General features: G+C 41.6%; 1 long non-coding RNA gene across 3 annotated transcripts in view; it reads left to right on the top strand.

The window, feature by feature from the left end:
• Positions 1 to 19,496, top strand: part of LOC309644264 — a 665,166-nt gene that overhangs the window by 97,190 nt on the left and 548,480 nt on the right. The window lies entirely within an intron of this gene.

The following is a 19,496-nucleotide window of genomic DNA, read 5'->3' on the forward strand; positions in this document are numbered from 1 at the left end:
TCTCTACAGGGATTGTCCAGATGAATGTCTCATTAGTTCTCCATTTTAAATTTGAGTTGAAGACCAGGATATATGAACAACAAAAATAAAAATCTGGTACAACGAACGGAGGTAGTGGAGCCGCCATCAAGTAACTTGAAGTTCATCCTTACTATATGTAGCAATTGAGTAATTGTTACCATGTGTATGGTATTTGGACAGAAATTTAACTTTGCACCTATTTTGGGCCCTGGGTCCTCTGCAAGGCATTATGCTTAGCGGTGTAATAAGGTAGGAGAAGCATGACCTCCACGGGCTAACTTTACCATACCAGCTGCATGTCTTTGGGCTAGATGTTGAACCTCTCTGTGCCTCAGTTTCTTCTTCTGCGAAGTGAATGATATGATAATAATGATAATAATACTTTGTAGAGTTATCGTGAGGGTTAAATGAGATAATGTATGTGAAACTAGCTGGAATGGAGTTAGATCCTTTGACCCTATGTGCTTTCAGGATCATCGAGGGGTGAGATGAGTATAACAAGATAATGATAATGTGATCCCTTTTCACCCAGGTGTAGCAGGAAAATAAGTAGACAAATAATACAAATATAATGCAAATGATTAAATGTGCTATAAAGAAAAATGATTAGAAAAACAAGAGAATGAGATGAATTTTGACTAAGGAGAAATCTGGATGCTTCGGAGAAAGTGGGATGGGTGGATAGAATGAGTGGTGGGGAGGTGGAGGGACTTTCTGGTGGAGGGGAAAGCAAAAGCAAGCGCCTGGAGTCTGGAGAGCACAGGGTATGGTGGGGTAACCTTATGAGGATGACTTTCCAGGAACAGGCTCTCTGGAAGGGTATTGGAAAAGAAATCTGGCTTCCAGTTAGGTTGAGATGGAGTTCTGGATGAGTAGTTTGGGTCTTATTGTGTTAAAGAATTGGGAGCCATTGAAGTGTTTTGTTTTGTTTGTTTGTTTGTTTGTAGCAGGTGAGTGACAATGATCAGGTCTGTGCTTTAGAAACATAATTCTGGCTCTAGTATGTCTGAGGGGTAATGGGGAGGGAGACTGCAATACCCTACAGGAGAAATGATGAGGGCCTTATACAGGGAGGTTGGATGCAGGGGAGGAAGTGGGTATGGGAGATGTTGCTGAGTAATAATCTACAGATTTTAGCAACTTATCAGATGTAATGACTGAAACTGGGATAGGCCAAGCTTAGATTAGCTTTGAAGTCCCTTGGGAGCCTGGGTGACCTGGAATATGGACAGACTAGGGACCTGTGGTTGTTAAATGATTAATTTGTATCACTTCCAGGTCAGTGGTGGGAAAGGTTAAGGGAAACTGGGTGAAACAGAAAACTACCACAGGCCCCAGTAAAGACCCCTGGATCTGTAACTCTGGATGGGGGATGGGGAGATATGGCACTCACACTGTAGCTCCCAGCTACTCTGGGAGATGAAACATGAATTTCCAGCCCTCCCATTTCTGTCCAAGGTAAGAATCAAGGTCTGGCCCCATTTAGTCTTCCCTTTCCTCTCCAGTAGCCCGTCAAAGCTCAAAGCCTTGCCCAACTTTCTGCAGTCTGTGAAGGAGGAGTCATCTCGTACAACCAAGGGGAATATGCTTCTCCGGGTGTCTGATGCAGTGCCAGCCCCAGAGTCCCAGCCCCAAGTCTACCCACCAACACCAGGGGGCAGGCACACCTGTCAGCCAGGAGTTGGCATATAGAACTCAGAGAAGTAATTTTTTGGATTATTATTCTTTTTCCCTTTTTCCTTTGGTTCCACTTACCAACATTATCTAATCCTTCAATAAGAAGTTCTTGAATGCCCACCAAGTGCATGGGGTGAGAGCATCCTTTTAACAGTAATTAGACATTGCCCTCAAGGAACTTATGCTAGACGTTTATGTTGCTTGATACCCTTTCCTGTCTGCTAATAGAAGAGCAGCCCTGGGAAAGTTAACAGTTGATCATTGGCATTCTTTCTTTTTTTTTTTTTTTAAGATTGTTTTAATTAATTAATTAATTAATAATTAATTAATTTATGGCTGTGTTGGGTCTTCGTTTCTGTGCGAGGGCTTTCTCTAGTTGTGGCAAGTGGGGGCCACTCTTCATCGCGGTGCGCAGGCCTCTCACTATGGCGGCCTCTCTTGTTGCGGAGCACAGGCTCCAGACGTGCAGGCTCAGTAGTTGTGGCTCATGGGCCTAGTTGCTCCGCGGCATGTGGGATCTTCCCAGACCAGGGCTCGAACCCGTGTCCCCTGCATTGGCAGGCAGATTCTTAACCACTGCGCCACCAGGGAAGCCCCCATTGGCATTATTTCTGGCTAGAGCCTGCAGTCTATAAATATAGTCTCCCTTATTTTACAAATAAGAAACAGGCTCAGAGAGGAGGTCAGACAACTCAAACCAAAACTGGGTTTAGAACCCATGTTTTTCCAGCTGTGTCTTTTGAAATTCCTCTTTGTCTCTCTGAAGCTGAAAACCCCAGAATAAATTATCACAAAAATATTCTAGGATAAAATCTTTTTTTGGGAGTGGTGTCAAAGAATAGTAACACTAATTTGATTTATTTTAGTTTTGAAATTTTTAAATTGATTTTTGACAAATAAGAACTGTACATATTTAAGGTATACAATGTTATGTTTTGATAATGTATACATAATGAAATGATTATCACAATCAAAGTAATTAACATATCCATTACCTCCCATAGTTACCTTTCTTTTGCATGTGTGTAGTGACAATAGTTGAGATCTACTCTCTTAGCAAAATTCAAGTACATAATGTATTGTTATTAACTACAGTCACCATACTGTATATTAGGTTTCCAGAACTTCCTCATCTTGTAACTGAAAGTTTGTAACCTTTGATCAATATCTCCCTCCCCTTTTCACTCACCTTTAGCTTCTGGTAACCTCCATTCTACCCACTGTTACTATGAGTTCAACTTCTTTTTTCCTTTTTAAAAAATTTTATACCTAAGCGAGATCATGCAGTATTTGCAATATTTGTCTTTCTATGTCTGGCTTATTTCACTTAACACAGTGTCCTCCAGGTTCATCCATGTTGTCCCAAATGGCATGATTTCCTTCTTTTTTTTTTAAGGCTGAATAATATCCTATTTAATTTGTATACAACATTTTCTTTATTCATCTGTCAGTGGACACTTCAGTTGTTTCCATATCTTGGCTACTGTGAGTAATGCTGTAATGAACATGGGAGTGCAAATATCCCTTTGAGACAGTGATTTCATTTCTTTTGGATATACACCAAGAAGTAAGATGGCTGGATCATATGGCTGTTTCACTTTTTGCGGAATCTCCACACTGTTTTCTGTAATGACGGTACCAATTTACATTCCCACCAGCAGTGCACAAGGGTTCCCTTTTCTCTACACCCTCTCCAGTCCTTATCTTTTGACTTAATAATAGCTGTCCTAGTAAGTGAGAGGTGACATATCATTGTGGTTTTGACTTTCCTAGCAAAAGCTCTTAATGATGAAGGATAATTTTTCTTCTCACTCCCTGTCAGTGCACATGGCTTGAATGAGACAGAAGCATGAGTTGAAACAGATGAGGGAGATGGAGCAGTACATTGTGTGGGTGAAGTAGAGGTAGTGGAGAATTGCTCTGGATGCAGAGACCCATCAGATACAGCACTGAAGCCTGTGGACAGGGTGGTATCTAGAAGGATGTGCTTTAAGGAAACGGTTGGCTCTTAGAGTGAAGGTAGTTGGAGGAGGATTCTTTATGTTTGTCTTTTACTTGTCTGTAATTGTTAATTTTCCTAGAATAAACATGCTTTGTCTTGTTGCTTTGCTACTCTGCATCCATTCTCCATGCTCCAATCAGTTTTATTTCACTTTTTCTCTGGGAAAATGCCTCTCTCCCTGAATCTCAGTTCATATGCTTTGGGTAGGAATCACCTCTGCCCCTAATCTCCAGCACTGGGGGAGGCATGGATTCCTACAGGTCATCACATTCTTGGTCACATTCATTGTTTCTGAGATGGACTCATGAGCCAGTAAAATGTAATAGGACATTTTCTGTAACTTTGAGATGAGAATCAAGCTCTCTTGGTATTGTACTTGAACATGAATACTCTCACTTGTCCCCTCTGTGGGAATGTGAATTACCTCTCTAAAGGTAAAAATTATTAGGCACTAGTTGATGGTTTTGTGAGCTCTGTGAAAGAGGATGAGAGAATATTGAAATCATGTTCTGTGAGACAGGCTGGATATCTTCTCAAGTGGAAAATGAGCATTTTCTCTTCAAGCAGATTCAGTATCAAAATACCTGGGCAATCCTGGAATGCTCTCAGGCAGTTGCACCAGGGCCTATCCTAGGCTAGTGCTTAATACAGTTTGTTTTAAAGAGATAATACAAATCCCCTTTACCACACAGTCATTCACATAAACTCTGACACAAATTCTTTATTAAGACTGTTCAATGTAGGTGCAGGTCTTTAGCCCATAGGAAATCAGGTCTGTGCCTTAGGGAAATTTCAGAGTTTTTTTGCAAAAAGTATTATGGATTCAAAAATATCTAGTGAGAAAAATTTAATGCTGGAGAAAAGGAAAACTGGAATAGCTGAGCTCTTCTCTTTTTTTTAAAATTTATTTTTTATTTTTTTATTTTTTTTGGCTGCGTTGGGTCTTTGTTTCTGCGCGAGGGCTTTCTCTAGTTGCAGCAAGCGGGGGCCACTCTTCATCGCGGTGCGCGGGCCTCTCACTATCGCGGCCTCTCTTCTTGCGGAGCACAGGCTCCAGACACGCAGGCTCAGTAGTTGTGGCTCACAGGCCTAGTTGCTCCGCGGCATGTGGGATCTTCCCAGACCAGGGCTTGAACCCGTGTCCCCTGCATTGGCAGGCAGATTCTCAACCACTGCGCCACCAGGGAAGCCCTGAGCTCTTCTCTTTAATCCAGATAGCTTCTTTTTCTGTATCTCTTTTTCATCTTGGTGTTCTTACAGTTCTCAGATGCCCATATCCTCATGGAACCTCTTAGAACCCAAATTATAATCTTGAAATGCCAGTTTTTGTTAAAAGAAACGCAAGTTCTTGAAGAAATGATTAACCTTAATTCAGGGTCAGCATAACATATTGGGTTCTCTAGAAGCAAAGCCTGAGAAAGGGATTCTGGTGCTTGTGATTTATCAAAAGAGTGCCCTTTAGGAAAATTTATAAGGGAGAAAGTGAATCAGGATAGGGAAGGGAAAGAGTTGAAAAGTCTCAGGTAAAGTCTGATCCATTTGTGTGTGGGGGGACAAGAGCTTTAGAGCATAGATCACATGCAGTGTCAAAAGACGGGAACCAGCCTTTAACACCCCTGAATCAGTCAGTTGCTGGCAGTGGGTTGCCTTATATGTGTGTGTGTGTGGGAGGGAACATAATTTCCTATGCTAGGCGACTCCTATCAGCCAAGTATAGTTCTCAGGAGAAGTAGGGCAGCTGTTAGTCATTAGCAGTTGTCCTTATCCACACAGGATGCCATAACAGAGTACCATAGACTGAGTGGCTTATAAACAATAGAAATTTATTTTTCATAGTTCTGGAGGCTGGATGTCCAAGATCAGAGTGCCAGCATGGTTGAATTCTGTTGAGAATCCTTTTCCCAATTGCAGACTGCTGAGTTCTGACTGTATCCTCACATGGCAGAGAGCAGAGAGAGGAAGCAAGCTCTCTCATTCCTTTTATAAGGGCATTAATCCCATTCATGAGGGCTCCACCTTCATGACCTCATCTAATCCCAATTACTTCTCAAAGGCTCCACTTCTTAATATCATTACATGGGGGGGTAGGATTTTAGCATATGAATTTTAGGGGGACACAAACATTCAGTCCATAACAACAGCCAGCACTCACAGCAGCTGTGGGATGGCTACATAGCCCTATAAAAGAAATCTGGATGGGGCACCAATAGCATCTCCTCAAGGTAGGAGATATACAGTATGAACTTAGCAACTTGTAATGTAAAGCAAGGAAGCTAATGAAACTTACTGGGTTTGTGCTAAAAGAACTCAGGAATCACCTTGAATAGGTTTCCACTGGCCAAGATGAGATTGGTTTCAAACATATAAAATGTTAAAAACCATGAGTTTATAATGATTAAACAACAACAACAACAAATTAATAGCCTTACTGGTCACCTGGTATGTAAAGGGAAAGAAGCAAGCATTTGTTCTGCCCTTCCTTGAAGAACTGTATTCAGGTAACCAAACAGTTGATAAAATAAAGTTCTTCTTTAAGAATAATTCCAGGTAACAAATTGAGAAGGAATAATAGACTTAGAATAGTACCGCTTTCAACTCCTAATGTAATAATGAATCCGTTGAAGAGATGATCATGGCTAAAACCATTAAATGAAAAGTTGTTTGGGAACCCATCATATATGGGAAACCCATAATTGATGGATCAGATTGAAAACAGCTAAACCCACTGATCAATCTTACTGGCACAAAAAGACAGACAAGCAGACATCATGTGCTTATTGATATTGTGTAATAGGAAGCACACAGCATCACATATAAAATAAACTTGCTTCCCCCCCTCAAATCACACTCAAATCTAATTGAGCTTCTGTATTCAACTACCAGTTTATAGAAAATACAGGGGATAGAGAGACATATTAAATGACATTAACAAATTAGCAAAATCTGGAAAGAAGGGAATTCCATAGGACAAGTGATCTCGTTTCTTCAATAACTGCATTGTTAAAGGAAAATAAGAGAGGAAAATAAAACATATAGAGTAAAAGAGATTTTAGAGGCATATCAAACAAATGAAATGCGTGCACCTTATCTGGTTCCTAATTTGAGAAAATCAACCACAACCACAACAACAACAACAACAAATTTGTGGGACAACTGAGGAAATTTTAATATTTCCTGGATATTTAATTATAGTAAGGATTAAAAAACTTTAAGTTGTGATGATTGTAGTTTTGTTAGAAAAAAAGTGCGCGTATATTAGAGATAAATACTGAAATATTTATAGATAAAATGATGTATCTTGAGATTTGCTTCACAACAACCCACGGTAAGAGAGTGGTAAATGTGGGTATGAACGGAACAAGATTGGCTATCAACTGGCAATATTGAAGCTGGGTGAAAGATACCTTGAGATTTATAATATTATTATTTTAATTTTATATGCATTTGGAATAGTCCATAATCATATAAATGAAAATAGATTCCAAAAGGATTGTAGTTTTAAATGTGAAAGGTAAAACAATAAAGCTTCTACAAGATATAATAGGAGAAAACGAATATGACCTTGAAAAGAGAGCACTAGCTACAAAATTAGGATAGTTTACTCATTAAAGTAAACCATTAAGAAAATACAATAGCAACACATTGAGTGGGAAAATATATTTGCAATATGTATTACTGACAAATTAACTCATATTAACATAAAACAAAATACTCCTACAAATCAATGAAGATAAAAAGAAAAATAGACAACTCAAAAGAAAGTGGACAGAAGACTTGAATAGGCCCTTTACAAAAAAGGATATCCACGTATATTAACGCATGTATGTGGAACCTAGAAAAATGGTACAGATGAGCCGGTTTGCAGGGCAGAAGTTGAGACACAGATGTAGAGAACAGACATATGGACACCAAGGGGGGAAAAGTGCGGTGGGGTGGGGATGGTGGTGTGCTGAATTGGGCGATTGGGATTGACATGTATACACTGATGTGTATAAAATTGATGACTAATAGGAACCTGCAGTATAAAAAAACAAACAAACAAAACAACTAATACTAAACTTTCATTGGGTTATTTGTATGGAAATATGTTAATATAAATGTTTCAGACATTACATGAAATTTCTAAAAATCAAAAAAAAAAAAAGGATATCCAGTGTCCAATAAAGAGGAAAAGTTGCTCAACCTCATTAATCAAGAAGGAAATGCCAATTAAAATCATAATGGGGTATTTCTTTTCCTTTTGTATTTTTTTCGTGGTTTAAGTCCCCTATGGGCTCTGGGTGAACAATTAGTAATTAACACAGAGCTTTTTAAATAAAATTACTCGTGAGACTGATTCATTTTTTTCCTCTAGCTTTATGAGATACTACATAATGCAATATTTCTACACATCTGCCAGAAAGACTAAAACGAAAAAGACTGACCATTACTAATTCTTAGCAAAAATGTAGAACAACTGGACCTTTCACATGCTGCTGGTGGGAGGTATAAATTGGTGCAACCCCAATGGAAAATTGACAGTGTCTATAAAAACTGAATATATCAATACATGCATAACTCTCTGACCTAGCAATTGCAGTCCTAGGTATACATACCCAACTGAAATGTGTATAACTGTTCACAAAATGTTTAAGAATGTTCATTGCAACCTTATTATTAATAGCATCAGGTCAGAAACAACCCAAATATCCATCAATAGTAGAATGAATAAATAGTGATATATAGTACTATGCTCTAATAGAAAATCAGGAATCACTTTTTCATCTTCCCTACACAAAAAGCGACAGGACCAATCATAGGTTTCCAAACTTTTAGTGAATATTAGTAGTCAGTAATTTACTAGGAGGCATTATATGTACCCACAAACAGCACCACAGAAAATATCCTTTGGACAATAACAAGAAGAAATTAGAACAAAGCCTTCTATACACTGCCAATTTCATCCCTCTGGTTGGGTCCTTTAGGTAGGAAGTAGGTGCTTAAAGCAGAAATGGTGCTTCATCATCATTATTACTTTTTTATGTCTCCTTGTGTTCAAAAGATTTTGAAAGTAATAGAGATTTATTTCCCCTCTCTTATGGTTGTGGAAAGAATTGACTTACTAGGCAGAGGCACTACATTTTATTTTCTGGGGCTTTTTTTCCCCAGTCCGTTGACATCCACCCACTAAGAAGAATAGGAGTTTGTTTTTTGCCATTTCTTCTGGAGAAATTTCTGGAAGGCAGATAGAATTGAGGTGTTCCAAGCTAGTTCTCAGACACCTACCTGTCTAATATGACTCAGTTTAATATTTTATTCCCATACTTCCGATGTCCTCTTAGGTCTCCCTGCTAAATGCAGTCATAGCACTTATCACAGTTTTTATTGTTTGGCTAGGTGATTATTTATTTAGGGTCTGCTAAGGCAGCAGTCCCCAACCTTTCTGGCACCAGCGACTGGCTTTGTGGAAGGCAATTTTTCCATGGACTGGGGTTGGGGGAGGGATGGTTTTGAGATGATTTAAGCGCATTACATTTATTGTGCACTTTATTTCTATTATTATTACATTGTAATGTACAATGAAATAATTATACAACTCACCATAATGCAGAATCAGTGGGAGCCCTGAGCTTGTTTTCACTTGCCACTCACTGATAGGGTTTTGATATGAGTCTGCAAGCAATTGATTTATTATGGTCTCTGTGCAGTCAAACCTCTCTGCTAATGATCATCTGTATTTGCAGCCCCTCCCCAGCACTAGCGTCACCGCCTCAGCTCCACCTCACATCATCAGGCATTAGATTCTCATGAGGAGCATGTGACTTAGATCCCTCGCGTGTGTGGTTCACAGTAGGGTTCGTGCTCCTATGAGAATCTAATGCTGCTGCTGATCCGACAGGATAGGGAGGAGGCGGAGCTCAGGCGGTAATGCAAGCAATGGGGAGTGGCTGTAAATACAGATGAAGCTTCGCTGGCTCGCCGCCGCTCACCTCCTGCTGTGCAGCCCGGTTCCTAACAGGCCACGGACCGGGACCGTGGGGACTGGGGGTTGGGCACCCCTGTGTTAAGGTCCATGAAGGTTGAGATCACGTCTATTTTGCCCACTGCTGGTTCTCCAGTGCCCAGTGAAGTATCTCATACACAGTAGGTGCTAGATTATTTGTTGAATGAAATCGTTTCATTGGACTAACCCCAAAAAATCAGGCCAGTTTTATGCTGCAATTCAGAATGGATTTATTCTTTTTTTTTTTTTAAATTATTTATTTATTTATTTTATTTTTGGCTGTGTTGGGTCTTCGTTTCTGTCTGAGGGCTTTCTCTAGTTGCGGCAAGCGGGGGCCACTCTTCATCGCGGTGCGCGGGCCTCTCATCATCACGGCTTCTCTTGTTGCGGAGCACAGGCTCCAGATGCGCAGGCTCAGTAATTGTGGCTCACGGGCCTAGTTGCTCCGCGGCATGTGAGATCTTCCCAGACCAGGGCTCGAACCTGTGTCCCCTGCATTGGCGGGCAGATTCTCAACCACTGCGCCACCAGGGAAGCCCCCTGGATTTATTCTTATTCCATACACAAATCTAAGAAGCTTGCTTACCTGGTTTACAAATCCGCAGTTGATCAAAAGTAAGATTCATATATAAATCACATATTTATATCTATATCCATGTCTATATTTCAGGTATTGGGTGGGAAGAGAAATTCCTAGATTTAATAAAACTTGGAAAGAAATCTCTCCTATTATACAAAACTTATTGACTTGGTTATATTGTCTATGTTGCAATATAAAGCATCTATGGTTTTCACTGTCTTATCGTTTCATGCTCATTGTTGAGGATAAACCCTCAACATCAGTAAACTTCTGCTAATCCCAGTAATGCACACCTCAGGATGCATCACAATTCTGGGGTTAACCACTTAACCAATGTTTGAATTTCTCTTCATCATCCAGTAACATCAGTATCACCTCTTGTGAAAAAAGAATCACAAGCTCAACTCCAGGTCTACTGAGTCAGAATCTGCATTTTATCAAGACCCCCAGATGATGTATATTCATAGTATAGTCTGAGAAGCACTGCTATAGACCATCTTGAACACTCTTGATGATGTTAAAGTTACTGCATTTTGGAGAAGCCCATTTCATCTTAGCAGATTCTTAGAAGGATGATACTGAGCTGAAACCTGACCTTTTATTACTTCCCCATTTGTTCCTGGTTTCACATCCAGGGCCTTATCCGAGTCTGTTTCATATTTTTTCATGACAATTCTTCAAAGATCTCAAAGCAGCTTACCCTCCTTGAGGGTTTTCCAGACCAGCATCTCTTAGAACTTATATCAGGGAATATCAGTTTTGTAAAATGTTCTGTGGAAAGAAATGGTTCAGTGCTACATAAATTGCAACTATGTTTGATTTTGCAAAGTTTCATTTGAGGCTCTGAGAAGTAAGGAAAACAGCTTAATTTTGCTTAATCCAATTTTCCCAAACTAAGTTGTTCAGGAAAACTTTTCCATGCATGTAACACCTAGTAACATCTTCAAGAATTGAAGAAGGAATTTTGGGAAATGTGGCTCTCAGTTGGAGCCTCTTCAGGTGCTCTGTGGCAGGCTAAATAATGGTTATCTAGGTTCAAAGATATCTAAGTTCAAATCCCTAAAATCCATGAGTGTCACTTATATGGTAAAAGGGACTTTGCGGATATGATTAAATTAAGGATCTTGAGATGTGGAGATTATACTAGAGTATCTTGGTGGGCCCTAGATGTAATCACAAGTATCTCTATAAGGGGGAGGCAGAGGGAGATTTGACTACAGATGCGAGTAGGAGATGTCACACTGGAAGCAAGAGGTTGGAGTGATATGAGGAAAAGGTCCCTAGCCAAGGAATGCAGTAGGCCTCCAGGAGCTAGAAAAGGCAAAGAAATGGATTCTCCCCTAGAAGCCTCCAGAAGGTACTAGTCCTGCTGATGATGTGCTTTAGTCCAGTGAATGAGATATTGGACTTCTGGTCTCTAAAATGGTAAGAGAATCCATCTGTGTTTGATTAAGCTACCGTTTGTGGTCCTTTGTTATAGCAGCATAGGAAACTAATACACTCATCATATCACTGCCTACTCAAAACCTGCAGTGACTTTCAGTTACCCTTCGGAAAGAGAATCCAAGCTCCTCACTATGGCCTGCAAGTCTGCACCCAATTCCACAAACCCTTCAGTCTGAGTCCTACCACTCTCTCTTGTTCATGGTGTTTGATTTGCACTGCTCTTCTTTCTGTTACTCGAACCTACCAAACTCAATCCTATTTCACAGCCTTGTACTGCTAAGCTTTCTAATTTATTTGTTGACCTATTTATTGTCTGTTCTTCCATTCCTCTGAGGAGATGAGAGCCTGGCACATAGTCAAGACTCAGAAGGCATTTGTTGTTGAATGGATAAATGGATAACTGAATATGAATGTGGTTTCAACTTTCTTCACCAGCCTGATTGCTTCCTTTGGATTATTTTCTGCTTGATTTATGTCTTTAAAATTATAATCCCAGGCCTGACTCCAATATTATGGACCTGATATGACTATTGTCAAGCAAAGCAGAGATATTTCTTGCGAGCTTTAGGGAGCTTATATTTCACATTTTTGTGTCTGAATTATTTTATAATACATTTTTTTAAAAGGAGGAAAGTCTGGGGACTTCCCTGGTGGCGCAGTGGTTAAGAATCCGCCTGCCAATGCAGGGGGACACGGGTTTGATTCCTGGTCCGGGAAGACCCACATGCCAGGGAACAACTAAGCCCGTGCGCCACAACTACTGAGCCTGAGCTCTAGAGCCCGCGAGCCACAGCTGCTGAGCCTGCTCGCCTAGAGCCTGTGCTCCACAACAAGAGAAGCCACCACAATGAGAAGCCCGCGCACCGCAATGAACAGTAGCCCCCACTTGCCGCAGCTAAGGAAAGCCCACGCGCAGCAGTGAAGACCCAATGCAGCTGAAAAGAAAAAAAAAAGGAGAAACCTTTCGTTTAAAACCAAACTCAGATGGTATTAACGCTGACATCTTCCCTAGACATTCTGCCTAAAGTTGTAGACTACCTCCCATCTACGTTCCCTGTCTCCTTTTCTGCTTTATTCTTCTTAATACTCGTCACTAAAATCCCATATATTTTACTTATTTTTCTTTTTTGGTGTCTGACTACACTAGAAAATAAGTTTTATGCTGACAAGGAGTTTGCTGTTTTTTAAAAACTGCTGTATTCCAGTGCCTAAAGAGTGAGTAGCACAGAGTAGATGGTCAATAAATGCATATTAAGTGAATGAACATGTGAGTAAATTAACCAGCTGAGTTTATTCACCCAAATGTTGGCTAGAAATTAATTTCAAAATTATTGTTCTTTTTAATTATTTCCGGGAAGAAGGATTTTTAAGAAAATTCATTTTCTCTTTTTCCCAGATTGTATTTCTCTGTTTCACCGGCTGTTTGGTGTAGCTAATTAATGGAACGTGAGCAGAGGAATTATGCCTCCCTCCCACGTCAGCTCTGTTAAACCTCCCCAACCTAATTCTCTCTGCTCTTTACCCTCCTGGCTGTGACATGGATGCCAGGATGACATTGAATGCCACGTGTTGAGGCTGGCAGAGTCTCTCTCAGTCTGGGGCCCTGTACAGTTTTGTGGAACCAAACAGGAAATGCCTTGAACTGTTTATGTGCAGGAGAAACTAGACTCCTATTGCACGTGAGCCTGTCATACATCTTTGGGTGTATCTGTGGCAACGGTGAGTCTACCCTAACAGATAAATTTGTACAAATAAATACTCTTAACATATTAAAGCAGTTAACATGCAAAAAGGCTAAGACAGACGAAGGATAGTATTTTCATTATCATCTTTATTTTTCCTGCGTCCTATCTTTGAGGTCCTTGGTTACACATGACAATTTGAGGAATGGGTTCTTGGACGACTAGGTCACCCCTAAAGGATACCCTTAAAACCATTTATTCTCTCTTTGAGGTGGCAGAAAGCAATATCCCTGCTTTAGCATTTCTTTCTCATCAGAGTGATTTATGGAAGCCTCTCAATTCCTGGGATTGCAGCAACATTTGGCTGTTCCCCAGATGCCAATACATTGTCTTTAAAGAATCAATGGCCTTGCAGTTCCCCTCATTTGCAAAGGCATGTGTAAGCACTGTGAACCCCAGATGCCCTCAGTGAAAAATCAAATCAACCATCTGGTGTGTTCAGCAAACATAGATGGAGGAGGTTAGATGCAGAATAGATGGGGCCCATTATAGCTGACACACGCACTCTTCACCAACAATATTGCACAAACATGCAATATGTAACTCAGAGTATATTTATGACTTTTCCATTGTTTGTTTTCCACAATATCTTATCAGGTGGGTTGGCACATATTATAGTTTCTAGTTTGTGGGGCGAACTGAGATTCAGAGGAATTAAGGAGAGCAAGCTCCCTTGGGGTAGCAAGCTCCCATGGGAGAAATGGGGCAACACCATCAGATGGGGTGAGCTAGCATGTCTTGCATGAACATTCCCTTTTATTGGGAAAGAGGGTTAGGACTAGGGTCAAAGCAGGGAAGAAATGGATGGGCTTTAGGGGGATGCGGACATCCTGAAATCATAAGCAGCCTTTATGTGTACCTGTGTGCATTTTATTGGAGAGAGTCCATAGCCTTCAGCCAATTTTTTAAGGGGCTAGAAACCCTCAAGTAGTTAAGAACCATTGTTCAGGTGTTCTGTACCTGTAGACTGTCTTGGGCTGTACAGAGCAACTGATATCCAAAGCCTTACTGTGGGAAAATAGTGCTTTTGTATAAGAGAAAAGGGGCACAGAATCTTCTTAGACAGGATTTACATGTGCCTTATGGATATTTATTGCACAAAACAATATGAATACCAATTCCTATAACCCCAGAGAATTCCTCTGGCTCCACAGTGATCAGATTTACTATTTTGCCAAAGAATAATAAAGACAAGCTTGCCATTTTAAGAAGAAAATGCTTAGCATTAGCAAAATCCTGTAGATCCATTCCAGGTAAGGTGTATAAGACTCAGAAAGCTTTTATTTTGTACACTGATGTTTATACAGTGGAAAGGTTGGCTTACCAAGTTATCAAAGGGAGCCACAGTTGCTGGGGCATCGATTAAGGGAAATAGGGACTTAGGCAATTATTTTATAAGCATTTCTTTGCTTAGAATTTCAGAAGGGTTGACAAGGTCACGCTTACAACTCTGGCTACCAACATGCCTATCCTAGGGACACTTCACACATTTTCTGAACCAGGTGCTTAGCCAAGCGTAGACCACGAATGAAACCATTACCCTGAGAGGGTACTGTGCTCAGGGCTCAGGGCCTGTTGAGGGAAAGAGTGTGAGGGAAAAGAGAAATAGCCCTGAGAGTTGCCCTATAATTGGGGAAATTATAACGTTCACTCTCTTGTCTTGAAAGTTAACATTAAGCTTTGCTTAGTCACCAAGGGCAAACCCTGAAGCCAGTTGCTGACACCAACTTGTTGTTTTGTATTTTGGCCCTAGGATTTGACTCTAGGGGAGCTCCTTTTCTTAGCTGAGAAACAAAGTAACTGAATTCTCAGCACAGTGTTGATTCTGGGAAATCATTTTGGTTTGTACAATTTGGGGTTCTGAGCACAGAATATAATCAAAGTGGCAGTGATAGGGTGAGGAACCCCAGGAGGCTGCCCATTCTTGTTGTCTCTTGTCTATGTGTTTTAGTAAGAGATTAGAATGTCCTAGATGTCATCCCATGATTGCTGGCAACATAGCGACTGGGTCTAATTTTCCACTCAGGATGTAAAAATATGTTCAAGAAACTGAAGTGAAATGGAAAACATGAAGAAGCTATCTTCTTTATATTCCCCCCACCACCTCTTCCTTCACTCTTTACCCACTGATTGTAAAAATGCTCATCTCAGCATTCATCTCTTTGCCTTTCTGGAACTTAGCAACTCACATTTCAGCTACAAATACATTACTGTGGCATTGCAGCCAGACCTGAGCTCTCACGCCTATTCTAAGTGTCAAGCTCTGTTGTTGGCCAGGTTCTTGCAGGTTTTACTGCTGCTTAAAGGAAAGAGATTGGGATTCAAAATCTATTTGCCAAAAGAAGGTAGTTAGGTATGTATGTATATTCATATGAACATTGCAGTAAGGATGTGGAGACCCTGGAGACAGGATAGAGATAGACAGGAACACTATCTGTGGGCTCATTCTTTAGTTAGAGGACATGCGTTCTAGTCCCAAATACCACCCCCCCTCCCCCCACCCCATGCTAGCTATATGACTTTGGCCAATTCAGTTAAGCTTTTTGAGCCTCAGTTTCTTTCAGCTTTAAAATGGGAATAGTGCATGTCTTGCCTGCCCTATTGTGTAATTATGAAGACCAAATGAGGTAATGCCTTATTCAAACATAAGATGGTGTTTTAGTCAGGAGAACTTAGGTTATGTTGTGATAACAAACATTCCTAGAATTTCAGTTGCTTAAAATAATAATTTTTTTTTCTCACAGTTCATGTCCAAAATGGGTTAGATGGGTTGGCAGAGGGACTCTTCTCATTGAAGTGTCTCAGAGATCCAAGTTTATGAAGATTCCATCTTCTTGTGATTCTACCCTCTCCATTTGCAATGACTGTGTGCTTCTATGATTACTGCATCGGGAGAGGAGAACACTGGAGAGTGAACCATTGGTTATTATATACATTGGTTTAGAAGTGACATTCACTTCTGCTCACGTTTCATTGGCCAAAAAAATATGGTCTTATGTAACTTTAGAGGAGATAGCAGTGTCATTCCATGAGAACCTATTGAGCTTTAGTAATGCCATGCATAGGTGGTTTTGTGGAATTCTCCTCTCCCCTCCCACCGCCATTTTAGTATCTCTGAAGTTGAGATGCATTGAACAATCAATGTCATCTTATAATCACCATAAGCCACTTTTTCAAATTTTATCTCTGAAGCCAGAATGCAGTTTACAACTGGTGGTATCCTAGATTTGACGATAATATGGCATTATTGCTATTCTTCCCAGATACTTGGCCTTCAGTGATCCTAAGGGACCCCGACTGGGATGGGGTCTGTAATCCCAGCAGTGCTAGATAGTGCCGTAGTTTCTCAGCCTCCTTGAATTTTCTTGTATCATTTGCGTGGGGCCACTGGGATGAGAGAGTTCCCTGAGGCTTTCTCTCACTCCCAGGAATGACAGTCCTCTTTTCCCTTGCCCTGACTTTGGATCCCCGTTCTAAGACAAGTCGTTGAGTGTATAAGGGCCCATAAAGATTTATAAGACAGCAGTCTCCTCAATGGCAGTGACAGCATGTTTTCCTTCTGTCCAAACAATCCCCTAGACACCCAGAGGGTCAAGATAAATGGTGGTTTAGGATTCAAAATTCCCATTCCAGCTGCTGAAGAAGTGTGACCATCAGCTTGTGTCTGGGCCAATGTCCACACTGTTTTACTTTTGGGCTTTACCCTTATCCCCTTTATTGCCTTCCAGGTAATTTCCTTGAGACATCAGATGCTGCCTTCTCTCTCGTTTCTGGTTTCCTCACCTGTGGGCTCCTAGACCGTTTGCTTTTCACACCTGTGCACTCAGACGATGATGGCTGGTGGGCGCGGGGGGTGAGGGGCGTTGGAGGGGAGTAGAGAATAGAATGGGGGGTGGGCTGAAGCTCAGATCGACGCCATCCGAGGGCTGAAGTAGGAAGTAGAAAGCACGGGTTTTCTTCATGGCTTCTACCCAAACTGTGTGAGTCTCCTGGCCTCTAGGTCATGCATCCTAGTACTTTATACACGTCTCCACAAAAAACATGATTTTTGGCAAAAGGACTGGGATTAACCTTCCACACTATTTTCATTTGCAGCCCAGGCAGCCTGTCATGTATAATTTGGTATTTAAATCCTCTCCATTGTGGCCAAGATAATGACCTTTCTGGGAATTGATGGCTGAGTAACGGCATGCCCTTTTGGGGAGCTTCATGGTAACACATCTGATTCTAAGTTAGACCCAACTCGCTGGCATTCTTGCCTGCTTGGAGACCACCTGGGGCTAACCCTGGGACCAGAGAGCCCTTTTCTCTCAGGCTGTGGTTGCCGTTGGAGAGTTTGGGGTTATGTTCTTGTCCAGAGCCTCCTTAGCTTGTGTTCCTACTCAGATTCCCTGGGTCTTGATGCTTCTTTTCCTTTAATCTCTGCTTTTAATTTGATTCACTTGTTTAAGTTTTGTTGGAGGCCAACTTCAAATACCATGACATTTATGGGCTGTTCCCTGGTGGCTACTGGGTCTAGACAAGGCCCGTGACGCACCAACCTCTTCCCCACCCCACGTGCTCTGTGTGCTCCCAGAGAGCTGCATCTCGGGCTTTGCTTTGACCCTTCTCCTGGCCTCAGGCTGCTGCCCACTCAGTCTCCTGCTGTTGACGCCAGTTGGGTATGCTCTAGTCCCTTCCCGCTGCCGCCCCTTGAGGGTATGGTATGTCCCTACCACAGGGCGCAGAAGGACCGCTGATGCATTTCCAGCCCATGCTGCCTCCACCTGATCCTGCCATTGTCTCCACTCCTCCCAATGTAGCCAGTCCTGGCCTGGCCCAGCCACCAACAAGCCTCCATGGTCATGGGTGCTGTTCATGGCCTTGCTCCCTTTTCTCATTCCAACCTGCCTCTGTTCAATGGACACTTGAATGGTGCCACAGCTGGCTTTAGAGACAGATAGCATTGGGCTCAAAGATTGGTACTACCACTTATTTTACTAAAGTCGGTTTCCCGAACTATAAAAGTTGGGTATAGCAGTGCCCAACCAAGCACCCAGCATGCAGCATGTGCCGTGACTATTAGCATATTATTAGCATAGGAAGTAGGATAATTGTGGTTAAGTTCATAGGGTTTAGGGCCAAACAGACTTGAGTTCTAACTTTTGCCTTACTGCTTAGCCAGTGTCAGTTTCAGTTTCTGACTCCCAGTCTGGTGCTCTCAGCATTTCTCTGGGCTGTCTTACCACAGTTTACTTTTCACGTGGGTAGATGGCGACCTAGCCAACTCCTTGGACAGACCATTGTAAACTGCTGGATCTGAATAAAGGGGTGATTATTATTGCAGGGAAGAGGACATGCAAGTAATTGATGGTCACTTAGTCCAGTGTCTCAACAGAAGAATACTGGCTCTACAGGGCTCCAGGAATCCTCTGCTTTCCTTGGCTCAGACTATTTTTTGGAGAAGAGCTAGTGCCAGGGGTAAGACTGACTCCTTCTTGACAAAGAGTGATGGGAAAGTTAATAAGGTGCTTGGAAGAAAAAGTGCCCTTTCTCTCTGGACAAAGAAAGAGGGAAGAACCACCGTTTGATTGGGCTAGGATAGAAGGAATGAACTCGTAGGACTTAGGAAATTTGCAACCACATTGTCTCTTTGCCAGGAAAGCAAGCCAGTGACTCAGCAGTTTTCTCAAGTCGGCAGAAGGAGAAGGGCTGAGAGTGTCAGAGATCATGACTCTGAAGGGAGCAGGTTATCTTTTTTGGGGACTTGACAGCAGTCAGCCTAGAGAGAGGTTTAACATGGATAATTGAAATTCACATATAATTCTAACTCCTCATTGTCGGTGGTGGTAACTACAGCCTCTGTCCTGTAGTAAGTCTTTCAACAGAGCTGTTCAGAAGCAGCAGCAATGATTGCCTTGATTTTATCTTGTTCTGTTCCTCTGCCTACCTTGAGGGGAGCTGCCAATAAACTACGGAATGAGCTTAAAGATGAGCTGCAAAGCACGAGAGGAGAGCTAGTTGGCTAGGGCTCTGGGCTTTGAGCTGGAAGAGCATCTGGTGCCC

Source organism: Balaenoptera physalus, assembly GCF_965194825.1.
Source record: "Balaenoptera physalus genome assembly, chromosome: 15".
In the NCBI taxonomy this organism is placed as follows: Eukaryota; Metazoa; Chordata; class Mammalia; order Artiodactyla; family Balaenopteridae; genus Balaenoptera; species Balaenoptera physalus.